This window comes from Natator depressus, chromosome 6 (genome assembly GCF_965152275.1).
Source record: "Natator depressus isolate rNatDep1 chromosome 6, rNatDep2.hap1, whole genome shotgun sequence".
Classification (NCBI taxonomy): domain Eukaryota; kingdom Metazoa; phylum Chordata; order Testudines; family Cheloniidae; genus Natator; species Natator depressus.
In genome coordinates, this window is record NC_134239.1 from 57228011 (window position 1) to 57254883 (window position 26873).

The 26873-nt window shown below is 44.3% G+C and overlaps 1 protein-coding gene across 5 annotated transcripts in view; it reads left to right on the forward strand.

Annotated features, from left to right (window-relative positions):
* TSPAN18 (tetraspanin 18) overlaps nucleotides 1–26873 on the forward strand; it is a 167952-nt gene that overhangs the window by 11656 nt on the left and 129423 nt on the right. For 4 of the 5 annotated variants that reach the window (XM_074957013.1, XM_074957012.1, XM_074957010.1 and 1 more), the window contains exon 2: nucleotides 17121–17228. The exons of the other annotated variant lie outside the window; for it this stretch is intronic. The gene's annotated coding sequence lies outside the window, so the exon portion shown is untranslated. The remainder of the gene's footprint in view (nucleotides 1–17120; nucleotides 17229–26873) is intronic. 5 annotated transcript variants of the gene reach the window in all.

Below are 26873 nucleotides of genomic sequence, written 5' to 3' on the forward strand. Positions count from 1 at the left end.
GGGCCTCTGATCTCAGTTGAGATCCCTAGGCACCTCTGTAACTCAAATACTAATAATTCATTATTAATTTCTTGGTATTCCTCCACCTTCTGTGATGTTAATGTCAGTCCAACTCTTTATGTCTTTCTGTTGATTCCAGTAGGAGCTGGATCAGACCCTTTAATGTGGAAAGCTATTCTGGCAGAAATAATAACACTTATACTGTAAAACTGTTTTCACTCAAGGCTCATACCTGGCTTGAGATAAGTCTCACAATATGCCTGCCACATAGGAAAGCCTTTTTTATATGCCTTTTAAAGATGGATAAGCTGAAGCACAGAGAGGTGAATTGACTTGCTTGCTGTGTTTTAGTGGCACAGTCTGGCATGGATCCCAGGAATCCTGTTGCCCGGTCCCTCTGACACAATACAGAGCTGTCTAAACTGGGGCACTGACCATTTCTGCAGTGCTTTCACTTTCCACTAAACTGTACATAAACTGTAGACCTAGCAGCTTTTAAGTGTCATGATGCCAAGTTCTTAAGAAGGGTGATTTTGGTCATGTTGCTAGACGTATGTTTTTATGGCCCTGATTCATCTGTTGGATTTAATCTGTTGGTCTTTTTTTAGTTATTATGGAAACAGTTACTATATTTTTACTTTTTTATGAAAGGCTCAGTGTGTGACAGTTAAGTGCAGAAGGAGTTTTAAAGGGATAGTTAGGGATTGTACTAAATGAGGGTGCCTGCATTTCTTAAAGAAAACATACTAAATGACGAGAATAGCAAGCTTTCCTATTCTTGAAACGTGGCACTCACAGGGCATCCATGTTAAACTGTAACAAGTGTTCTGGGCAAAAAACATGGGATTTAAAAAAAAAAATAATTTTTTTTTTTTGCTTGCCTGCTAGATGGCACATCTCTGTCTTGTCTTGGGGACAAAGAGTGCCAAAACTGTTTCTAGCTCTCAACCCACTTATGGTCTGATTTGAGAAACACTGAGCAACCATACAGCCCATTGAAGTCAGTGGGAGCTGCAGAGACTCTTCACCTCTGAAAATCAGAACCAAGGTGTCTTGAGTTCAGCATTCTAAAAATCAGAACTTACTTTTGAAAACTTGAGCCCATATCAGGGAGACAGCAACGTAAAAGCTGTGCAGTAGGTTCTTGAAATGGTGTCAAGGTCACTCTTGAGCCATGCCGGTGTTTCATCCATAATCTGCATGTGAAAATGGATCGTTTTCTGATTTCAGTATTTGGTGGTCATGAATGGTGAGGTTAGAGTAGGGAGTGAGATGAATTTGAGTCTCTACTGAAGGACACTTGAGAGAGAAGGCTTGGGAACAATTTATAGAACATGCTTGAGTGTTGAATCAGAGGACCTGATCCTGCTAGGTGCTGAGTGCCTGACTCATTCCTGATGAGTTAGGTGGAAATAGAAGGCTCCCAGAACCTCATGGAACTTCAGATCCTATGGAAATAGGTGTGGGGGCCTAGATAGTGCATCTTTGGAAAGGCCCTGTTATCTAAATTACTGTTTAAAAGAAGATAAAAATAAAATCTGAAGCTAAAACACTTCCTGACCCTTGTGCTGTGGATGCTCAAGATTTGATGATGGCTTTCGCAGGCACTGGTATATCTCATTGAATGGGATCTTGTTCCAGCACCTTGAGCTTTTGATAATTTAACACCTTACTGTAGTATGTCACCCTGGACACACAGTCCTAAGAAAAGACTTTGACTAATACGGGTGTAAATGCACAGTGGTGCCTGGCCAATTAAAGATGAGTCTTTCATTTTTAAAGTGTGTGAAAGGATGTTTCAGTCACGGGTGACAGAGACTGAAGAGATTAAGGAGTAATAGGGTTTTCCGGAGTCTGCGGTATTAAGAGTTTTTCTAACAACACAGAAAGGGGCAGAAGCTTTAGTGCTTCACATTCTGTACATTTGCTACTTTGGCTGTTTTGGGATAGTGGTGGGGAAAGCTGATTTTTCCCATCCAAAATTTAATTTAAAAAAAAAAACCTCCAGTTTTGGAAAATGCTGCTGTTAATATTTTCTGGGCTTATTCCTTCTCTGCATCTTGGGTTGTTCATGGGATTCCCAAGCAGTAATACTGATCAGGAGCAGCACCAAAGTGTAGCTCTGCCCATGGGGAGCACAAGGTAATGAATGGGGTTGAGAGTCCAGTCCTTTCTCAGCACTGATCAGTATTCTCAGCATACAGTGAGAAGCATGTTCTGGCCTCTGGACTGGGAGCCAGGTGCACCTAAACTCAAATCCTCGGTCTGATGTAGAATTCCCTCTGTGGTCGCTGAGAAGTCACATCACCTCTCTGTGCATCTGTTTCTCCAGCTGTAAAAATGACCATAATACCCAACTCCTATGGCTGCTGGGAGAATTCTAGTTAGCTAATCTTTGTAAAGTGGATCAATGATGAAAAGTGCCATGGGCTGTTTGCAAGTGCAAGAGGCTATGATGTCATAAACCACAGGCTTGTGACTTCACAGCAGGAAAAGACAAAGCTGGGCTGATTGGAAGAAAGCCCTTACACAAACATAGAATGGGGAAACACACCCTGCCATAGAGAACCTCTGTGTGATCTTCTGCTCCATTCTGACTCTTAGCACAGGGCCTAAATGGGTCTGCTTAGTGCTTTGTGCAATCTGTCTGCACCTCCCACTTACCCCCAAATGATAGGATCTTCTTAGGGTGTCCCATTGTCTTTTGTGTTCTGTCTATTTAGTCTGTCAGCTCCTTGGGTCCCAGCACCTTGCCATTCGTTATGCCTTTTACAGCACTCTGTGAGCACTTAAAAAGTAATAAATATTAATAATAGAGTTCTTTGAATCAGTAGACTGCTGCTTAAACTCACCTGGTCCTGCTGCTTATCCTCTATTAAAAGTTGTTATAATCCCCTGATTGTGACACCATAATAACTTCCGCAGCAGTGGAAGGGGATGTGGAATAGAGGATTATAGCTAAAGGTGGGGAAGCAGCAGCAGGAAAAGACACCTTTAAAGACGCAAAGATGCCGCTTTCCATTCAAACATTCCCTTGCAATAAAGAATGAGGAGCAGAAAATATGATCTGGGAGCTGAACTGTTCACCTGAATAGTGCTTTTCAAACAGCTTTCCATAAACTGTCAGCGATCCTTTTATGATAATCCTGTGTTACATGTTAGATACCTTTTTTTAAAAAAGGAAAATTTCTACATAGGAAATACAATACTTTTAAAGGACTGAATTTTTAGTGAAGCTTTGAGGCCTGCTTGTGAGAAGAGTGTCTAAAACCAAGATGATGGATTGTTCACTTGAGAGCCCTCTGTGATGTTCCGGTATGTTTCTTTTTAATTCCCCCTGCAGAGAGTTACATTGTTTAGTTCTTCTAAGTGGAATGGAAGGGTATTCACTGGGACAGTAGCTTAAATACTATCATCCATATAATGGATGGGCCAGGCTCCAAAGCTAACTTCCCTCCACTCTTGAACTGCAGCAATGCTTCCTCTGCCTTAGAAATCGGGTGGGGTGGGAGTAAAGTAAACAGGAATGAAGTGTGTGTGTGTTTTCCAGTCCCACCCACCTCCCTATTCCCCATCTCTTATCTATTTAGTAATTTAAGCTGCTGGCTGAGGAGAAATAAGCAGACAGGATAAGAGGCGTTCGGGCAAACTTCAGGAATCCGAAGGAATTTGTTCTACATGGTATCAGTTAGCACTTGTCCAGAGGACCTGGATGGTTCCTAAACAAAAATTCTGCTGGATGTGTTGCTTTCAGGTCTCGGAGACAAGCCATCAACACAAGCCATGCTAGTTACAATTTGAGGTCTCTTCCTGGGCTGGCCTGATCCTTCCTCTAGCTCTAGATTTTTGACACCATTGGATTCTGTGCTTATTGCAAAGTGGAGGGAGGAGGAATCTTTGTGGTAGCTATCTATGTGCTGGTCACTGCATGGCGAAGGAGAGTGACTGTCTCTGAAGCACTTATGGTGTTTTGGGTCGGGTCAGGACTGTGCATGTGGGAGATTGGTTGAAGGATGAAAGGGCTTCTCAACCCCACACTCCCTTCTAGGACTGTTCTTAGAAAAGCAGCTTTAGCAGCCAAGTTAAATACAGCTGCATGTGCCTGGGTCATTATGTGGGTCAGGGTCTGCAAAATAATGCTTATAGCAGGAGATGAACTTCTTGGAATGCATAAAACTCTCTCCCTCTTGTGTGCACCCTCCGCCCCGCCGCCCCCCCCAGAGCATTGCGGGAAAGGGTAGGGTAAGGCAGAGTCTGAACAATTAGTCTTACTCCTCTACTCTTACCTCAAAACAAACAAAAGTGGGAGGGAAGTGTTGCCCTTACTTCCAGTCCTCAGAAGCCTGGCTGTACATTGGCTCTCTGAGAAAGAAGCTACTGGAGGTATTGAGCAAGGCTAGGCTCATACTTACACAAGGGGCTTAGTTTTCTGCCCCATACCCCAGTTTTGAGGAACTTTTTGACTTGGAGATTTTGGGACAAGTCAGCCACCCAAATACTGATCTCCTGAATGCTGCCACCAGACACCTTGACTGGCCCCAGCTGAAGCCCTTCAGCAGTTCCTCTGCAGTAAATGTGCATCTAAATCATATGCGCTGGACACATGCTTGAGCTGTGATTGTATCAAAATTCCACTCTGCCTTTTTTGGGAGGATGAAAAAAATATGCCTGTTTGGTTTTAAATTGCACATTACATGGGCTGAAACTGAACACTCCTTTTAAAGACAAAATATTCCAGGCTGTTGCAATGTAATTGAATTTAAATGAAAAGCCATTCCTGTTTCTAAGTGGCCAAGCGCATCCACAATGGTCTGTGACAGAGGAGGGGAGGATTCTGAGCCTGCCTCTTTCCTGCCCCTTGTCCTTCCAGCCAGGAATGTATATCAAGTCAAAGGGGGAACTTAAAGGCTGGGGACCCTGAATCAGATGCTAGGGTATCTTTACTCACTCATATATTCTCTGGTGATAAATCTGCATGGGCAGACAACCATTAGGAATTAAACCTACTGTAGAGTTATCTGTGCCTTCCCATCACCCCCTCACCCAAAAAAGGGCATCCCTCCACATGGACCAAGCCTGAGCCTCTCAATCCAAGGACCTTGATTCCTGAGCAACCAGACCTCAGCACATTTCTCCCCTCTTGCTTCATCACCAATGAGGAAAACTGTGATGAATGGACTGATAGAGGCTTCCCTGAATACTCCCAGATGGATGAAGGAAAGCTTCTCTTTCTTCTGTAGAGCTGAGGTCTAGACTCTGTCATCTACTGGGAGGGGGAGGGGGTGTTGGGTGGCCTCTGTTGAAGACTGGATAGACTAGGGCATCCAGAAGAGAAAATGAACAAACCCCAAACAGTTTGGTGTACAGTAAAGTATGTAGCATAGTCAAGCAACTTCTGGACATGCTGGAGACCCAGGTCAACCTAAGAAATCTGGTGTCCCAGAGAAACCTGTAAACTAAGCCTATGCCTGCTGTGAGGGAAGTGAGCCTTGGTATACAGAGAGATACTATGGCATCCCTACAATACCCTGTTAGGGTCTTGGGGGAAAGGAGCTGGGAGGATTCTAGTGATAATAGCCAACAGTGGGAAGGCAATAGAGTGCACAGGGTTTCAAGAAAGAAGTGAGATGTAAGCCATTGTAGTAAAACATAACTTTTTAAGATACTCAGTGTGTTGTTATGGACATTTTATAACATAATCCTCACACCACCGAGCAAGGTGGACAGAGCGGTTGCCCTTAAAAGGGCAATGTTTAGTATCAGTTCCTGCACTGTTACATCTCAGACACCTGAGTTTCTCTGCTATCTCAAGATTCCACTCTGCACTAACTTTTAATGGTGAAGCTATTAAGTATGATGCCCATTTTACAGATTGGGAAATGAGGGCAGAGTGGTCCAGAGACATGCCTAAGGCCACCCAGAAAGTGATTGTCAGGGTTTCTGATACTCCCATCCACTTTCAGTCCCCCTAGAGTATGCCACCCCTGTATGGAGAGCTCTTACAATTGGTCTCACCATGTCCCACATACAGAATGGTGAAGGGGAAACCATCATTTTCTAGTCAGGGTTGTGAAGCTAAGATCCATATGTGGAAAAACCATGGGCCTATAGAACATGGAACTCTGCTTTTCTTTGGGATGTAGATGCAGCAAGAGCACCTCTGGAGAAATGGAAGGTTTTGTCAGTGAAACTCAAGAGCAACCTGCAAACAAATAGGCTGCCCAAGGATCTTGTAGCATAGAGGAATTCAACGATTGCAAGATGACTGGACAAAGTCATTTCACCGTGTGTATTTTTTGCTGCTTTGTGAAGTATTTTGCTTTCATCTGATATGACCATCTCCTCCTTTCTTTCCACATCAAACAGAAAATGTGCTTTTTCAGCAGTCATTTGATTGGAACCTAGTACTTTCTGGCTGATGGTAAGGCACAGGATTCTGCTGTCAGTTATGCCAGTGTTAATCAGGAGCCACCCCGTTACTTTCAGTGGGATGACTCCAGATTAGTGTAATAGAGTGTAGAGTTTGGCCTAGGTTATTTTTCCCTTCTTCCCCATCCCCACTGTAACCACTGTGGGTCAGATATTCTGCACACTCACCCTGGTTGCTGTTATGTATTTTTAAATACATCCATTAATAAAGGTTTGTAATCCCCATCCTCAACCCTGAAAACAGGAAGTGAGGACATTTTGTCTAGTGAGGAAAATATTTCTGGAAAATTGGGTGATTTGGATTCACTTTTGTTTGCAGAGAAACTCAGTGCATTAATTATACATCAAACTGGAACAGAAACATGCAGTAGTAATATGTCTGTGGGGGATTCTGCAGAGAACTGCTGGAACCCAGGCCATGCTGATTTTCCTAACTTATAAATTACAGGATCAGTTTCAGAGCTGTCTGCCAATCAGAACTGCACTCGTGAAGAGTTCTTTGTAGAGTCACAATGGATACAGCAGAAGTGGCCAAAGAGGAACCTGAGCAGGGCAAAACTGCCTCCTATGAAGTCCTTCAGTCTGGCCTGCAGACATGCTCTTCTTTAATATAAAACTGAAGCCTTCGGGTCTCAGGATGCAACAGTGGTACTCTGATCAAGGTGGACCAGTTCACACATGACTTGCCTTCTGGGTGCCATACCTCCTTATTAAATAAAAGAATAACTACAATCTGCTCCATTTTATGCCAGTGAGGTTTAGCCCTCCAGCTCCTGCCAAGTTTCCTTAGGCGGACAAAGATTGGTCACTCCCTGATTTTACAGATGACTGTGCTGTTTCTCTGGTGCTTTCATCTATTTCACTGCCTCTGAGTCTTTTTTTTCTTTTTACTGTAGGGAATTCTGACTTGTAGTAAAACTATAGTCTGTCTAGACTCTGCATTACTTAGCAAGGAGGAGGTGAAACAAATACAACCACTGTAAGATGATGATACAGTAATTTTCTGGCCCTTCTAATAACTCTAAATGCATTCTAAAAAGGATTCAATTTATTAGCATCATTTGTTACTATGTATAAATTCCTGGAGATAAATCAGAGATTGACTGGTTGATAGATAATGAAATGGTGCAGTATGCACAGATTAGGCAGAGATCTGAAGTAGCCATGTTCTTGCCCATAAAACTGAACCTGTTGTTTGGAGTCCATACATGGCAGATGTAGCATCTTGATGTTAAACAGTCACTACAGCACATCTTGTGACATCGGCTCAGACAGTCACTTACTCAGGAATCTAAACTGGTGAGACAAGGCGAGTTTGGATTTGCTAAACATCAGACTACATTGAGCTTATGTTCAATGCCTTGTGTAAAGGCTAGTGTCTAACTGACCACACCCAGGTCCCTTTAATGTGTCTCAAGTTGAGTGTTCAAAATCACTAGTTACTTTTGAAAGTCTTGGCCCTGGATTCTATTCCTGGCTCTGCCGCAGACATTCTGTGTGACCTTAGGCAACTCACTTTAGGGTTAGACTTTCTCAGGGATTTGGGCACATTTTAACTTTGATTAGGTGCCTAAATAACTTTGAAAATCTGACCCTTAGTCTCTGGCCTCAGTTCCTCAGCTGTAAAATAGGGATAATGCTTCTTTCTCCCACCTTTTGTCTGCTTTGTCTATTGAGATTATAAACTCTTCTGAACAGGGACTGTCTTTTGGGACTTTTCTATACAGGAAAATTTTACCAGTTTTAACGGGATAGTTAAACTGCAGTGGTTATACTGCAGTAATTCCCCATGTGAGCACTCTTACTTCAGAATGAATGACTTTTTTTGATTTATCTTACCCCCCTTCCAAAGCATCATAAGATACACACTAAAAAAGGCACTCTAATTCTGAAATAAGTGTGTCCACCCAGGGAGTTATACTGATATAACTGTATTGGTTTAAATTTAGACTTTAGCTTATATCAGTACAGGTTTCCCATGTTTGGGTAACAGACTGATCTTTCTACTTATTGATCACTGGTGAAACTTGATCAGAAAGAGCGAGAGAATCTCTTGGCAACTACATCCAGATACCTGCATTTTGAAACCTTTCCTGCACAGTACTATTTCTGATAGCAGAACTTGCTAATGTCTGGCTTCTCATTCAAAAGAGCAGCATAGATTTAGGTTTTCAGTAATTTTGTGTTTATCTCTTAAGTACTTATATGGTCCCATTTCCATAGTATCTGAGTGCCTTACACCTTTCAGTGCATTTATTTTTACAACCGCTGCATCCTTATTTTACAGATGAGAAATTGAGGTCCAGAGAGTGACTGCCTGTGGTCACATTGGAAGCCTCTGGCGGAGAAGGGAATTTAACCTGAGTCTCCCAAGACCCACACTATCACCTGAAACACTGAACCATTCCTCCTCATTTTTAACAGCAATTGAATCAAAATGTGTTTCCAGAAATGGTTCCCAACTTACAGACACATAAAAAGCCAAATCCTGCAGTCCTCTTCCCGTCTTCATGAATGCAGAAATCCCATTGACCTCAGTGAGGTTTTTAAGCTGTACCATCATTTTCAAGGTGAAAATTTTGACAGTCTTCACTACTGGTGATGTCCTAGATCCAAACTTTCACTAGTATCAGTGCATGGCTCTCAGAACATTCACCCATGTCCATTGCAGGGATAGAATCCTAACCAAAGTTTCACAGCAGACGTAACCCTTCCTAAACTCATGCTTCCCCCTCAGTGATGCTGGCATAGCTGCTTGCTTGTGGGGGCTGCAGAGGCACATGCTGGTTTGTTGCTGTAAGGTTGCATGACGATTTATTAAAGGCAATTTTAACATGCCCATCCCCACAGTAGGGGTTGCTGGGTTGCTAATGCCAATAAACCACAGGAACTAAACTCTTTAAAAATATTTTAAAAAATAGGCTTTGATTCAGTGACGTGCAGAACAACCACGATTCCCTGTGACTCAGGATCAGGCCTGAAGGGATTAAGCTGCAGAAGTGCTGAGCACTCACAACTTCCTTTGAAGTCAGTGGGAGCTGTATGTGCTCAGTACCTCTGCAGATCAGCTCCTGGGAATGTGCAGTTTGAGCGGTGATGCACAGATGCCAGAATCTCTCTGAGGGCTTCTTGGTGTCTGAGAAGAACCACACGAGTTTAATCAGATCTTCATGTAGTTGTTTATTAATTAAATCCAAGCTGCTGCACATGTTCTTTCTGACAGGAGGTGCCATGCATTTCTGGAACCATGGGACTCTGTTTTTCCTGAGTGAGTTTGAGCCCTCCAGCCTGGCAGCTCCTTGGAGCCTTTTATAAAGGTATTAAAGAGCAGAAAACTTGGTGGTTGCCTCAAGCTGAGGAGGAAATGCTGTACTTGAAGGATTAATCTCAGTGCAATGAATTTTAAAGACTTCTTGTTATACATGTTGTAGAAAGCTATCAAAATGCTTATGGTTCTGCTGTCTTACCTCCAGTAGACTTTTATTTAACTCTTTCAATATTAGGAATACTTGTAAGAGGGGTGTGTGTGTGTGTGGGGGGGACGGACTTAGTTTAATTGCACAAAGATAGTCCAGTGAGTTACCAAAAAGTTAGTTTTACAGCACTTGAGACAGATTCTCCACTTGCACCAGTTTTAAACCAGTACAACTCTATTGTCTTCAGCGGAGTTTCTCCTGATTACATTGGTTTAAGAGAGAGAAGAATCAGGCCCAAAGTTAGCAGCTTGGAGAATTTTATGGCTTAATGATGACATAGACATGACCTTCTGGACAACAGAGCTGTCCTGACCTGTATGAACTCTGACGTTTGGTTTGCAATGTGGTTTATGAACTGAGCCCTGCTGTTTGGTTCACAGGGGTTAGATTTGGATTAATCTCCAGTCAAACCTGCGGAGAGGTGTGAGTTTGAATTTGGACATCTGAGGGAAATCTCTCAGCCACTGCTCCAGGATCCTCTGTTCTTATTTTTGATGCCTTCAGCTGGCTCATTTCAAGGGGAGGAAGCTTACCCATTTAACTCGTATCTGCTGAGCTAACAAGTGTGGACGGGGGTTTGTGAATGAATCACACCTTGAACATGTTTATGAGCGTTTGAGTTTTTAGGTAGATATTTTGCTCAGCTCTAGATAGGATGCCTGTTGATTCACATTTTAATATAAAATAACATCTTGTATGTGTTGGAGAGCTTCTCTTAAACCAGGGGTGCCAAACCTAGACCCCACCAGAGCATTTCATAAGCCTGCTTTAACACACTATACTAATGGCCGATTCATTAATGTTTTGTCATCATGTTTGTCTCATTTTAGTTTACACAAGTGTGAAAATAGACCATACATAGAAACAACCTATCTAAGTATATATGAAACAAGCTGAACTTAAAATATAAATCAATACAGGTGACTTTAAATCTTATTAAAATATGCGGAATCTGTTTGGCTCATACAAGGTTGTGCTTAGGTTTATATGACCCTCCTGTGCAATAAGATTGGGCGTCGCTCTCTTAAACCATAATAGAGTGAGCACTCCAGTTTCTTGAACATACAGCAGACCTCTGCACATCCCCAAACCGCCATTGTCTGAAATGGCTACACATAAGTATGTAATTTCCTGACCAGCATTTGCAGTCCCCATTTTGTCGTAAAACCTGCTCAAATGAGTTTGGTTCCCAGTGGCTCTGGAGGTGTGAAAGTATCTCTGTCAAGAAGGTAAACCAAGTAACAGAATAAATATCTACTGAAACCAATGACACTCCCTAACATACCTCCCTGCAACATATCCTCTCTGTAATGTATGTAAATGCCAGTGGATGGACATCAACTAAAATATAGAAAATTAGCCTCCCAGGAGGGAACTTTTGGACAGTTTCTTTTGGGGTTTTGGTTCTGTTTTTGACACATCCGTGTAACTCTTTACAGATCCCGTGAAATTGTGGTTTGGAGCCAGATAAATATTTGGATCACTTTGGAAGTATAAATAACAGAGATTGTGAGTGACAGTAAGCCGTTGAGATTGTGTCATTCCATTAACCCTCCATGAAATCGGCTGGAACAATGGATCTGTCTGTATATACCTTTAATCATGCTTCACCAGGCAATTTCAGCCCTCCGCGGGGATTGAATGGTGAATTCAGAATCACCAAGCCCCTCAGGGTTACATTCACCATTAAGTCTTTCACTTTTAGGTTTCAATAGACTTTGTACTAGAAATTTTTTTTTGTAAAGCTAGTTTGCCATTAAATGTTAGCTTTATACCAACTTCCTTTGTGACTCCTCACTTCAGAGCAGCAACATGGTTTTAGCTACAGTACTACTCTTCTCCCTACTCTATGCCAGGCTAATAGGACTGCTAGTTCACTCCACTTTGGTGTAGGCATGGGGTGATGGCTGGTGGGAGGAGGAATGCAGCAAAGATTATTATTTCTTATTATTATTTTTAGGTAGCACAGGGTAGTATAGCAATCAGCAATGGGAAGAAACCAAGCAAAGACAAACAGACTGAATATCAGTGAGATTCTGTGAAAATTGAACAATAGTTATTTCCCCTCTATGCCTTCATTTCCTCCCCCCCCCCCCCAAAAAAAAAAAAAGTTGGAGATACTGTTTCATTTGGGACATTTTAAAACAGAAGTGGACAGGACACTGAAGAACAGGCTTTAGGAATAAATCCTGCTTTGTCTGGGATTGAGGGATGGGGAAGCCCTAAATGATACAAGATCAGGATGATTTGAGCACAGGACTGAGAATCAGAAACTCATGAAAGCCACTCGCACTATTGACACTCATTTCCTGTGTGGCCTTGGGCAAATCATTGAATTTAATTACATTTTCAATGAAAAACTCTTAGCCCAGATGGAGGGGAACCAATAGACTTAATGTGTCAGTGAAACTGGGCTAGTAAATTTCACTTTTATTTATAGTCGGTTTTCCTTGGGTTACACTTTCTAATTCTTGCACTTAGCAGGATGGTAACAATGGATGGATTTAGATACTGTAGAGGAAGGTTATCATTTTCATAATAAACCATTTCCCTCTGAAATTTTCACATTTCATGGGAACATCTGTAGTTGAGATGCTTTGTAAAAGCTTGGGGTATGTTCTGTTTCATATATGGTGTCGTCTTTGATTTGAAAATGATACACATCTACACATAAATACCAAACCTATCATGGACAAGCAACAGTTGTGACCCCAATATCCTAGATTGCGATGCCATTTCCCTTTCAGATACCTGAACCTCAATAACTACATAGCAATCTACTCTGGCTGTGTGTGTGTGTGTAATATATATATGCGGGGGGGAGTAGGTTAAGGAAGGAGGAGGTTATAGAGTGTGTGTGGGGCAAGGGAAAGAAGGGTTTAGGGATGAGTATATGGACATGACACCGCACCCTCTACTTCTGTGGTTAACTGACCAGTTGATCTCTGCAGAGATCAAATATTAAACACAAAAGAAAAAATGTAAACATTTCTGAGGAAACCTTGTCTTGGAGCTGGGCTCTGAGGTGGGCCTGGGAAGCATCATTACTAAGCTGATGAGAGAGTTGGAGATGTGCATATGTGTTCTAGTAACCGTGATTAGTAGATGGGCTGACTGGCACAACATTTCCCTGTGAGAGAGCAGTGCAGGTGTTGAGATAGCTTCATTAAGAGCTGTCCTTGGGAGGTGACTCAATTCAGAGCGGAACGGGAATGCTACTGGCTGCTTCATTACTGTTATTTTTAATTGCATAGGTAATTTGAAAATCCCAGCCTCTTTTTGTATGGATGAAATGTTTGAAACACACCATTGCTGTTGGTCAGGGACTACAGATCATTCATCCTGCAGCTGTCAGCCTGGTGCATGTGTATGAATCTGCACCTACAAGGCGAAATAGAGGAATCTGTACCTTATACTACCTTTATAGGATATACTAAACTGCAAGCTGTGTCCAGCCTATCACAGTGCTCCCTTGGATGAACATTGTTGCACCTGATACTATGCACAGCTTGGGCAGGGGGGAGGGAGGAATGATCTCTAAGGGGGAGGAGAGAGAGAAATGGAGGCTTGAAATACCCCCCGCCCCTTGCCCTCTCTCTGTTTGAGTGTAACAAGGTGCTTTGTGGCTGGTCTCCACCTTTTCAAAGTTAATGGGGCATAACAGGGAAGCAAAATAAAAGATAATTCCCCTCCCCCCCCATAAAATACATGACAAAAACTCTTCTTTTGTTTTGTGTTGTGACTTGCATGATTTGGAATGAGGTTGGCGGGTCTCAGCCTGTCTACTGTTGGGCAGATGTCCGTATCTCACAGATCCACCCCTGTGGCTGGCACTAACTTCCCTCATTGGCAGTCTCCGTGGAGAAACCAGGGACTGAATGGACCTAGCAAGCTGATCTCCTCTCAGTTTGGAGGGTGTCCCTCCAGTTCAGAGCTGTAAGTAAATTGACAGCATATTCTGTGGTGGAAGCCTGAATTTGACATGCTTCCCTTGACATGTCCTGGGGGTGACCAGAGGACTTCATGGAAGCACCTCTTACCTGCAGTGAATTCTGTACATAAGAAAAGGAAGGTCTGTGATTCTATTCCAAGGTTCCCAGGGTGAGTTTTATGTGGATTGCAAATTGCCCCATTTGAATTCAGACCAAAGAGTGATCTGTCCCCAGTTTCAGTTCCTTGAGCGCTTCTCCTTGACAGAGACCTTTCCCAGGCACTCTAGAATTCACCTAATGGTCCCAGTTCATTTCTGTGTAGTGCTAGTGACTTTACTGGAGTTACACTGGGGATGAATTTAGCCCTTTGTGCCTCTATGCATCTTAGATATCACCTAGAGGCAGTTAAACATGTCTTGGCAGCCACAGTGGGTTATTGAAGTGAAATGATGGGCAAACTATTTGTTGGAAGGGGCAGTGACTGAGGCTGGCCTTGGTTCTATTTTAAAAACCCACAGAGCGCTCAGGAGTGTGTTCTACCTAGTAACTGTTGCCCTCACAGGACTGTGGCAGCACACCCTGTGCTAGGAATCGCAGGTTCTGCTCTGTTCCTGGGGGCAGCTGTGGGAGCTTGCAGTGTTCTGAAGAGACTACCCATGGCAGACAGTCGGAGAGGAGGGAAGATGAAAGCAATATCTCCCCTGAGCACCCACTCACCCCAAATACTGATCTGTATAAGTGAAAACTACGGTGGTGACAGGAGTCGCTTTGACGTTGGTCCCAGGGAGTCATTGCCTGAGCAGGAATGAAATGATGGATCTGACACTGGCAGTCCTGCTTACTGCGTTATTGGGACAGATGAGAGAGTAATGTGTCATTGTACTTGTTGGTCTGCCTAATCCTGCTCCTTACCTTCAAAACAGGGCTGAAATTAACAGGAAAGAACTACGAGAGGCTTTTTCACCTGGAACCTTGCATAGGTGCTGGAACTACGGTGCTACAGCACTCCCTGGTTTGAAGTGATTTCCATTCTATACAGGGATTACAGTTTGGTTCAAAATGTCTCTCAGCACCCCCACTATACAAATTGTTCCAGCCCCCCTGGAACCTTGCTCATTTGTGTTCCATCCTTCAAATCATCCATGCCCGTATTGCGGCTGCTACAACTTGGTCCCAGCCTCCTTGCCGTCCCCCTCTCTCCCTTGCTGGGATGTTCGAGCAAACACGGCCAGGATTTATTTCTTGCATGTATGAGGGGTTTAGCATTTGGCATTTGTGACATGGATCACTGCATACAGCAGGATGCGGGTGCAGATAAATTCATATACAGTCGGCTTGCCCTGCACAATGATTTGGTTAAATGGGAATTGAGATTAATACTGGATTTAAGTTTCTCATAGTTGGCTGGTAATAACCTAATCTCCTCTAGGGCTGCAGGCAGGCAGGCAGCATTTCACTCAAGGCAGTTGTGTTTGCAAAACCTGAAAGAAATTGAATTTTGATACTGAGAGGGCTTTAACCAGAGCCTTTTAAAATACAGTATATGCACTTTCCATTGCTATCTCAAATGCAGCCTTTTAATTTCTATATTGTGTGACATTCACCTAGGTTCTCAGGTCTGATGGATGTTTGACAGTAATATTTCTCGTTTTGTTCCCTAAGAGCTTAGCACCTTAGATCTGTTTTATAAATGTATAAATTACATTCTGGAAGTTGATAAAGTGAAATCTTTTTAGACAGATGGAGAAAAATGTTTGCACAGGGCAGTGAGTGCTCTTCAATTTAAAGAGAGTTTAGGTTCCTGAAAGCTCTTTAGGTGGCTCAGGAGATTGGTAATGGGATCTGTGGAGCATTTCATGACTGTATTGTCAGTTCTAGTCCCATCTGGCTTGGTTGTTACTGTGTGATAGGGAGAGATGGTTTGGTCTATGCACTTTCCAGAACCAAACAGCACAATTGACATGAAGGCCCAAATTTTGAAGCCGTGTGTGCGTGCCTGCAGTTTTTGCGTTTTCAATTAAGTGAGACTGCCTTCCCCTTGACATCTGTGTATCTGGTTTGCATTTTCATTCAGATTTTTAGCCATCTAAATAGTAAGATTTGCACCTGCAATTAATTGTGGGGGGCAAAAAAGTGAGTATAATTTTGCAGGCTTAAAATTGCATCTGCAAAAAGGGCGGCTGGGCTGAGGTTTGCCTGAAAGTCCATTCTAAATTTCTCTTGTTTCAGAGGAACTTGACTGACCAGGCCTGAGCCTAGGAGAGTACCTGACAAAGAATAGCTCCCTGCCCTCCACACCAGCACGAAGGGGGTAAAAGAGGAGAAGATGAGAACCAATAGCTCCTTGCAGCTTCCTGATTCTCTTCCCCAGCCCTGGTACAGGTTAGAACAGTCTGAGAGCTGCTCTAACTCGCACTAGCTAGCAAAGGTACCCTAGCTGCCACCCTCCAGCTGCTTCCCTTCCCTGCTCAGCCAAGGATTACAAATGAGCCACAGAGCCTGAATAGAACTGAGGCACATTGCCAGGGAATGGTGTGGGGAAAGTTTGCCCTGCCTGTGTTCTTGCAATAACAGCTCTGAGAATAAACGGAGGACTTGTTTGCAGAGCTGTCTGTATACCTTTGGGCAGAACTAAATCCATTCCATATTTTTTATTTTATTTAAATTCGCGCCCTAATATTCTGAATCTCTCCCTCTGTTGTCTTTCAGCATCCGTTCCCTTGTTTGTTCTCCTTGCTAAGGTTGCTTTCCCTCTCCCTTTGCCTGCTAATGCAAAAACCTGTTATCAAATCATCATAATAATCCTCTTAAAACAGATACGCTTCAAAGCATTTACTGTCATCGTCTCCTAGGCTCCTATTACCATAAAGCATGAGGCCTTCTCTGAGGTTTGACGTCCCCTGCATAACTTAAGTTTACTCTGCCAGCTCTCTCTGTGGATTTGAAGCACAGAGACAGATTGAAATTCTGACTTCCCAAGGCTCAGAGTTCATATGATGACTTGATTAAGATTTGAAAAGCAGCCTCTTTATTTCATCCATTATTTCTGTCTCTTTCTCCCACTCTTTGTTCACGGGGAATGGGAAAGTGTCAGAAATGCCCAAACAAATGGGATTCAGGTCTATTCAACAGAGCTGCAGCTCCATGAGTCCCACGCCTGGGAAGTTTGTTAGTTTGAAAACAGGATAATGGGAAAGATCCTATTTTAGTGCCTTGTAAAAAGATCGGAGGCTAATTTAATTCTTTTTTTCACTCCTTTTATTCACTTTCTTCTCCTTCACAGAGTATAATGGTTAGGAGAACTGGATAGAGAAGAAACCTGGAAGAACTTGGCACCTGGCAGTGACGGGAGGGAGAGAGAGATCTATGCAAACTGTACCAGCAGAAGGAGGTGTGTTTGGGGATAAGTAAGAGGATCTGGTCTTGTTTGGTTAAGAGTCGTTAGGCCCCAGCAGGGGCCATGCAGCCCAGTTTATAGGTGCACAGCCTCTCTGTGTTACCTGTTGCTTTGTTTGTTCTCTCAGCTGATAGGATATTTTTTGTCATGGGTAGAGGACGGGGCTAGAGCTGGCAAAGGTTTCTGTGAACCAGACTGAGTGATGACACAATGCCACTTGGGAATGGGGCCTAGTGTATTTGGAGTCATAGAGAGGTTGGTGGAATTCCATGATTTCTACACATCTGAAACTCCAAGGGGTTCAGACATCACCAGTATCTCTACTACTAAGACAGGGAGCATCTAAACTCCTTTGAACAGAATTTGAGATGTTAGACTTAATTGGTTTTATAAATAACTATGGAAGGGCCCATGATTCTTTGCAGACATTGTATGTGTTACATGCATAAATTCTCTTGGTTGTAGCAGTGGAATGTTTCCACCCCAGATGTGACTCAGCCCAGCAAAGGGCCATGAGCCATGTGGCTCTGTAGTGGGTATCCATTAGGGGGGAAAGTGGCATACTCCATACACTAATGAAGGGCTGAACCCCACCATCTTCACTCAGACCAAACCCGCAATTTAGTCAGTGGGCAAAGATGGTAGGGCTTGGCCCAACTATTGGCATTAAAATGTATTTTTCTATAAAGTCTTTCATGCTCAAGGTGTTTCTTGCATGGAAAACACTTTTTGTGGCAGACATTGGCACGTTTTTGAAACCTGCTATCTAATGCTACACCTTCTTGTGTGTGTCCCCACGCCCGTATTAGATGGGGGACACTGAAAATTTCCCACCATTGCTACCCTGATTCAGCTCCATGTACCATGGTAGCTCTCATGTAGATAGGCCATCAGCATTTCAAGAAGCATGATGTCAATCTCTGCTCAGAACTGGTCTAACTGACACAGTGTTTAAAGTGCCAGCAGCCTTGTCTACACTAGGGCTCTGTAACTGCGCCAACCACCTCCTGTGTGCTCCTTGGTGGCCATACTGCAGGCAGCCTTCCTCAGTTTCCCCTTTGGACTGTTCAATAAACTCAGACCCCACATTTGTCTATTCCCACCCCTTCTCAGGTTGTGCTTTACTAAATTAACAAATATTCAAAATAAAGTTTTCAAGTTTATCCAAAAATCCACACAAAACAAAGATTTCTCTTCCTCCTTCCTCCCAGGCCTTCCTGCCTGGGGCCTTTTCTGCTTTGGCAGGCCACTCCCAGACCCTAGCTGGCTTGAGTCTCAGGCCTGACTCCCGGGACTCTCTGCTAGAGCCTACTCATTCCTAGCAGTCTAGGATCCCTGAGCATTCCCTCTTTCATTGTAGCCTCCTGCTGCTCTTTACAGGAGAGTCACCCTGATCTCTCCCAGGTGTGGCTCATTTTGTAATTGGGGTGGCTAGCCCCAGTACTCCAGGCCTTCAGGGGTGATCCACCTAATTACAGGCCCACAGCAGTGGGAAAATTTTTCAAAATTTCCCTAGTGTAGACATGACTACGAAGTCACTGTACAAACAGGAGGCTGTGCTATACTGTGCTCTGACCAGTTTAGTGCTTTATGTACATTAGTGTGGTGGGATGATCTATAACCAGTAGATCTGGTTGTGGGTGTCGGATGTCCGGTCGGCTGCTCCTTTATCACTCCCGATAAGCGGGTGTGTGATCTGAAGCAGAGCCATTGGCCAAAACCCAAAGCAGGCAGGAGTCCTGGGTGTATAGTTTGGGGGAAGCTCAGTTTCTTTCCTGATAACTCTCTGCCTCTTACGGCAGTACACTGCACACCCTGCCTAAGCCATAATCATAATCCTTTTTGCAGCAGGCGCCTCTATCCCCACGGGAAGCATTAGCAATATCACAAAGTACGGAGACTTCATTGTTCCCCTAATCTGGAAAGGGAGCCAAGACAAGACAGAGGAAACTTTAACCTGTTCAGTGCCTCTGTGTATGAGTGATCTTCACTGGGTGGGGAAGTTGGGAAGTCTCTTTGCTGAAGATAAACCAGAAATACTGTCCCCCACCAAGTACTAACCTCACAGATTTATATTGCTCTATGGAATTCATTAGAGGGCATATCTTTGAACTTGCCTCCATCAGACATGCCCTATTACCATATTTGGGAGAAATAAGCCTTTTCAAGGGAAACTAGAACTTCCTAGCAGCTGCCTAAAAGGTAGCAGAGTTAGGAAATGAAGCACTTCTTGCTAGGGCAGGGGTAATGGCAACTTTGTTACTATTTATGGACCAAGCAGGTGCTTGATGTGGTGCAAAGGAAGACCTGCCCCAATGTCTGAGAGTAAATAGAAAGAAAACCCAAACCAAAGAAGAGCTGAAGTTGAAGGGAAGCTGGCACCTTGGGCACTGAGATAAGGAGTCAGCTCCAGGCAGAAGGGGAAACAGAGAAGAAGGCGCACATATTTTTAAATAAAAATTGTTTGAATTCTGACTAGCATTTCTGTGACATGAGTCATGCCCCTTGCTGAACAGTGATGCCTTTTATAACCCTGGGAATGAGAGTCCAGTGTAAAACTGCAAACCACATTCCAACCTGCTGTATATAGGGTGAAAATCAGCTCTGTGTGGAGGCCCAGCACAAAGCCTGTGTGCCAGTTAAGCCCCACTGTGGCCATAAGTGGGTAGTAGGTGGCACATAAGCCTCCTCATGCTTTCCCTCTGCCTAGGGGTGAAGCTTACACATAATGGACAAGTTAGGTTTCCCATTCTCCCTCTGTACCAGCTCTTCTCTCAAATCTTCCTCATCCCCTATTTGCTTCTGCAGTGACTCTCACATTCTGTCTCCTGCTTGCAAAAGCCTGGCTCATTCTGTGCAGGTCTGTGCCTAGGGAAGAATCCTAGCCCCTAGCGCTGAGGTTAATGATCTCAGTAAGTGAACTCTCTGTGTGAGAACTCGTCTGTGAAAGTTTGTTGCAGCCGCCTCTCTAATTAAAAAAAAATCTCATAAATAGCATGAGAGAGGGATCTAGAGGGTTTGCTTTTTATTTCTGTCAAAACTCCCTGGAGATTTTTTAGGTAGGAAATGTAGCTCTCAAAGCTGAGATTTCTTTTAGACTTCAAAGGCCATCAGTTGAGGGCTTCTTAGAAATGCCACATCTGTTTAAACTATACTTGGGGGAGGAGGCATTTCCCCCCCCTCAAAAGTGCTTCAGAAAACATCTCTGTTAGACAGTGCTTGAGTTTGCTTTAGTGTGTGGTAGACAAGACACAACCTTCAAATGCACCTCAGTAGAGGGAGACGGCAGGAGGCAGAAAGATAAGATAGAAGAGCGGAATGCAAGGGTGCGGGGATGGTTTTGCCACATCCCTAATTGGTTCAGTCATGTTCCTTATTTTGCTGGAGAATTAACAGCAAGCCCTGTAATCTCTGGAGTTTTGAACAAAATTGATTCGGGAGTCAGTCGAATGAGCCAACTAAAATTTAAATTTAAAGAGCTTGTCCGCTCTTTGTAAGCTCTCAGTTTGTCAATTTTGTTCCCTACTGATTCACAGAAGGCTTTTTTTTATAATTAACTCTACTTGTCACTTTGCTTTTCATTTTCTATGTGCAAATGTGAAAGCTGTGCTTCAGTTTAGCTTCCTGCTACTCTTTTAGGGCCTGATCCAAAGCATATTTGAAGTCCGTGAGTTTTGGATTAGGCCATTAAAATGGTGCAGAAAAAAAGTAATTGCCACGCACCCAGTGCACATAGAGGGGGAATTTCAAAAGTAATTAGCATTGGTCTAACTCTGCTCATATAGTGGAAAATAACCGTGACTTCAATGAGAACAGAGCGGGGTGAATTCTGAGTGCTTTTGAAAGTCCTGTCCATAGTTTTTGTGTAGTGCATGTGAACACAATCTCTCACACATACTTCTGCTTTATATAACTGCCTCTTAAAAGCTTGAAAGTACAATTCTTCTTTGAGTGATGGTCCCTATATGGATCCCAAACATGGGTGCACATGCGCACCATGCGCCAGAGCTGGAACCATGCTGTAGCCGTGTCTGTTGATCCGCACGTGTGTCGTGCATTGTCCTCGTGTCTGCAGCTGAGCCTGTAAGAGGCTGTGCGGGTCGACACCACTCCAGTTTCCTCTTTCTGTTGCATGGCCAGAGAACCCCTCTTCCGCTGCCTTCTTAGCCTCGCTAGGAAAGTTGGTTGTTCATTCTTCCTTCACGTATATAGTTGTAGATAGTATTTTTCTTGTTTTCATAGTGTATTAATATTGTAGTTAGGGTTCCTTTCTTCCCCCACTCAGGATTATGCCCTGGCAAGTTGACTTCAAAACCTGTGCTTCATGCCCACTCTCCTCCTCTATGAGCGATGAGTGCCAACCGTGCCTGTACTGCCTTGGCAAAGCCACTTTGCCTGCTGAACCATTTGCCGTTTGTTCACGCCCCAAACATGGGAAGCCAGGGAACTTCATCTCTGTAAATTCCTAATGGGAGAGGCTATGCGCAGTTGGATCCAGGACTGTTGGAAGAGCTGGAATGGTGCTCGTCCCTACCAGTGAGTGTCCATCTGTCTTCTTCCCGAGCACTGGATCAGTCGGTACCTCCACAGTCTGACAAATCCCACAATGGGCATAAGGGTGGGTCCCAGGCTGGGACTGCCCCTAAACACAGCATTGCCTCCCTGAGCTAGGTCAGGGAGAGTGAGAAGTCAGGCATCGACCCAGCTGCTCCAGCTCCCAAGAAGTCCTGGACGGAGTACAAGGAGAAGCACCATCACAATCTGCCCTGCCATGCTGACCGCTTTTGCCGCCAACACCATCAATGCTGCTGGGCACCTCTGGTCTGCCATGGGTGGTCCTCCGCATGCTCGGTCACCTGGAACTGCTGCTGCCCACTGTGGAGCTGCTGCTGCCTTACCCAAGTTCCCCATTACCTTCAAGTCCCCCAGACACCTCAGTACTATTTTCTCCAATGGATGAACCTCTACTGCTCTTCTCAGAGAGAGATGCGCCTTCCTCCTCAAACTGTTAGTTCCACGATGGCCGAACCCATCCTCTAAGTCCAAGGGCATCTCTGAATCAGACCACTCCTTCTTGCCCTGTCTTGCAGTCTGGATCCCAAGCAAGGTGGCACCAAGGCTCCCTCCCTGTGTGTGGAGGCTGTGCACCTCTGGAACAGGTGTATCAAGCACAGTGTCATGCTCCAGGCTGCATATCTCCTGGTTGCCCACAACTTCCTTGCAGACACGCTCAACGGGTCCTTCTACGTGAATTACGAGTGGGAACTGCACAATCCCACCCTACACTCTGTTTTCCTCAGGTGGGGCACCCCACACTGGGACCTGTTTGTGACCAGTGAGAACCACAAACTGCCCCTTTATTGCTCCAGGCAGGTTGTAGGGGCAGACTCACAAGGTGATGCTCTTCTCCTCTGGACTGGTGACTTCCACTATGCCTTTCCGCCCATTCCTCTGCTCCTGTAAGTCCTGTGCACGATTTGCCGGGACCGTGTGATGGCCATACTGACCAATATTGGTTCACAGACCCTCTCCGCTCGCTCCCTGCTTTACTTCCACGCACACCTGGATCTCCTCATGCTAGCACAGGGATGACGCCACCACCCCAACCCAAGCCCACTCCACTCATGGCTTGGTATTTGGATGGAGTTTGCATGCTCTACCCCAGTGCGTGATGTCCTCATGAACAGCAGAAGGCCATCGACTAGGGCCTGCTATCAAGCAAAATGGAAACGGTTCACCATCTGGGCTCATACCACGATTACCCGCTAGACTCCATAACCATTCCTATTCACCTCAACTACCTTCTCCAACTCAAACGGTCAGGCCTTGCCCGCAATTCCATACAGGTCTACCTGGTGGAGCTCAGTGCCTTCGCCCTTCCGATGGATGGTTCCTCTGTCTTCACTCACCCAACCACCGTTTGTTTTCTCATAGGTTTGCTCAATGTCTGTTCACTGATGCTCAAACTGACCCCTTCCTGGGACCTTAATGTCATGCTCTGCCCTCACCAAGCCACCCTTCGAACCCCTCATGATGTGCTCTCTCTCCCACCTCTCAGTGAAGGTTATCTTCTTGGTCGCCATCACGTTGGCATGATGCATTAGCAAATTTGCAGCCATCATGGCTGACACCCCGCCGCACACATCATCTTCCATAAGGGCCAGGTCTCCTTCCATCTGCACCCCAAATTCATCCCTAAGGTGGTGTCCACGTTCCACCTCAACCAGTGCATCCGCTTCCCAGTCTTCTATCCCAAGCCCCACACCTCTCAGAGTCAGAACATTGCATGCTCTCAATGTCCACCATGCACTGGCCCTCTACCTCCAATGCACCTGTGCCTTCTGCTCTTCACCCAAGTTCTTTGTTGTCATTGCCGAAAGCTTCAAGGGGAAAGCCCTCTCCTTATAGCACATCTCCAAATGGATTTCCCATTGCATCTATGAATGCTACACATTCTCCAAGATACCTCCACCTCTTGGAGTCACGGTTCACTCCAAGTGGGCACACACTGCCACATCAGCCTGCCTCACGGACGTGCCATGACAGGACATTTGCCGAGCAGCCACGTGGAGCTCTGTCCACACCTTTACCTCTCACTTTTTCCATTGCCCTGGCAGCAGATGAGGCTGTCAGCTGCACCGTCTTATAGATTATAACTTCTCATGAGTTCTCGCACCCTCCTTCACACTGATCACTGCTTGCTACTCACCCACGTTTGGAATCCATGTAGGGACCATCATTCAGAGAAGAGGAGGAGGTTATTACATGTAACTGGAGGATCTTCGAGATGTGTGGTTCCTATTTTGGATTCCAATAGCTGCCTCCATCCCCACTGCTATGGGCTATGCTGCCTAGTGGTAAGAGGGATACTGAAGCGGCTTCAATCCACACGGCCTCTTATAGCCTCAGCTACAGACACGAGTACAATGCACGTATGGGTCAACAGACACTTCTTTTTTACAGAATTGTTCCAGCTCTGGTGCATGGCACGCATGCACACCCACATTTGGAACCCAAATAGGGACCACACATCTCAAAGAACCTCCAGTTACATGTAAGTTACTTCCTCTTTCTTCATCTGCAGATTTTGGCCTCTTTGCATTTCATATTGAATTATTTCCTCCTGGGTTTCAGTGGAACATGAAATTAGGATGACAGTTCTGTTTACCTCCTGCCTCAATGCAGTGGAATGGTTGAGAAGAATGTGACCCCCTAGAAGTTATTTTCTCTGCTCCTGTTCTGTAACCAGACTCATTATTTACCCTTCCAGGACTGCATTTTTGTGACATTTGATGTCTCGTGTGTGTGTATACATACCACAGACACACCAGATATTGTAACCACCCCACTCCAGGGTCGAACATAGTATACTTAATCCTGCCTCAGCTCTGGGGGATGGACTAAATGACCTCTTAAGGTCCCTTCCAGCCCTACATTTCTATCCTTTTCCAAGCCAAGCCACCTGCTCCTTAAATGACAGAAAGACTTAAGCTTTCAAGTAAATAAGAGAAGCACTCTGGCTTCAGCTCTGCTAATCTGTTTAACCTTCATCAGCATGAATATTTCCTCCTGGCATTGAATAAGCAGGCAATATAATTCTGATGCTAACAAACATTCATTTGGAATGCTGAGAGTGGTGCTGATTGACTAAGCCTGAAGGATTGCAGAAATCCCCTGTCTAAATAAATAAATAAACCTCCTGTATGAAGGGTTGTGACTAAGTAAATAACCTTTTGTGAGTTCAGATGAGCGAAGCTGGAGTATGGCAGTTGGCCCTCTTGTTGTGCCTGGTTATTTATTTAGTTTTAATAAGAATATTCTTCTCCGCTTAAACAGATGTGTAAGAAACATTTTAAATGTTGATACACAGTGCTGTTACATTACTGTAGGGATAAAATTTAACTCTGACTTCTAGAGTAACTGCTAGTGACTATTTTATAGTGTTCAGTGTTACTTATCCTGTTACTTATCCAGACTACTCCCATTTTAATAGTTTCAAATTTTATTCTCATTGGGCCTGATTTTTAGGGGTGCTTACCAAGTCCGTGTTAGCAGCAGTGTGGGTCTTGTCTCCCTTTAGTGGCTAGACCATATGAGGTTTATGAGTCTACCATTGCCTTCAAAACAATGGACCTCGCTTTTAGATCCAAAGGTCCTGGATTCAGTCCTCACAAATAATCCAACCAGGGATATCATCACACTGGGCACACACAGCTTCCAGAAAAGTCAGTTGGAGTCATGGCACTTCTGAAAATCAGGTCCTTTGTTTGTTGGTTGATTGGGGCTTACAGGAATACAATCAATTGGGTATCAGCATCCTTTTGGGCTAGGTGCTATACAGACTACTTTAAGAGCAGCTCAGTTCTGGTACTGTATCCCATCATTTTCATATACATTGCTCATTTTTAAATAAATTTGAAAGTACAGGTGATCAGCTCAGAGGGTCTCTGTAACAATGTTACTTTAATATCCTTTGACTTTTTCATGGTCCTTTCATAGAATCATAGAATATCAGGGTTGGAAGGGACCTCAGGAGGTCATCTAGTCCAACCACCTGCTCAAAGCAGGACCACTCCCCAATTTTTGCCCCAGATCCCTCAATGGCCCCCTCAAGGATTGAACTCACAACCCTGGGTTTAGCAGGCCAATGCTCACACCACTGAGCTATCCCTCCCCTGTGAAAGTGATCAGTGGTATCTTTTGAATGAAACTGCTGGTATGTAGCTTTGCCAGACAGAGCAGAGGTGCTGACTTTCTAATGTGCCGGGGGTGCCTCTCCCAGCTCCACCCCTGTGCAGAGGTGCAAATAGTATAAACTTCAAGGAGGGAGAGGAATTACTTAGGATGGCCGTACTGGGAAATAACTTAACCCATTGTTCCTAGTTAAGGAAAGGAAAATTTAGACTATGCTTCAAGGGAACTTCTTAATGTGTCCATGAGATTGTGGATTAGTCTACTAAGAAAACTGGAGGGAGCTCTATCAGTTGAGACTTTTGAGGCTAGACTGCAAAAAGCACTAGAAACTATACAACAGGGGATGGTCCTCCATTGGCAGGGAAATAGACCAGAGATCTCATTCACCATTTCTGACTTCTAAGATGCTGTATAGAAACATAGCAGAAACTGGAAAGAGCAATGTTCCCCAATGCCTAAACCCTCTGCAAGTACAAGAGACTATTAGATATGGCCACCTGGTCCTAACAGATAATACCAGGTCAATGCACCAAAGGAAGGTGAAATTCCACTCTCAAAGTTTCCTGCCAATATGCCCTGTGGGGGAATTCCTTCTCTCCCCCATGCAATATTAATCTATCAATTAAACCCTGTCCACATGAGCAAGAAGCGCAATGACTTGTCAGCTGGTTTCACTTCTTCCCTCAGATATGATCGCTATCTGGGTAATTGTCCACTTGTTCCCCTCTTGAATCCTAGCAGAGTGGATTGTGCCAGTACCTCCTGGGGCAGAGAAATCCAGACACTGATTGCCCTCAGGAGGAGGAAAGAGAAAAGCTCCAATGTATATTTAACCTAAACTTCAGCTTTTATCAAATATTCACAGGAAAATTGTGTCTGGAAATAGCCTGCTCAGACATATTGTATACTATTGTAAAATGATGAGTTCCGATCACTCACGGCTCG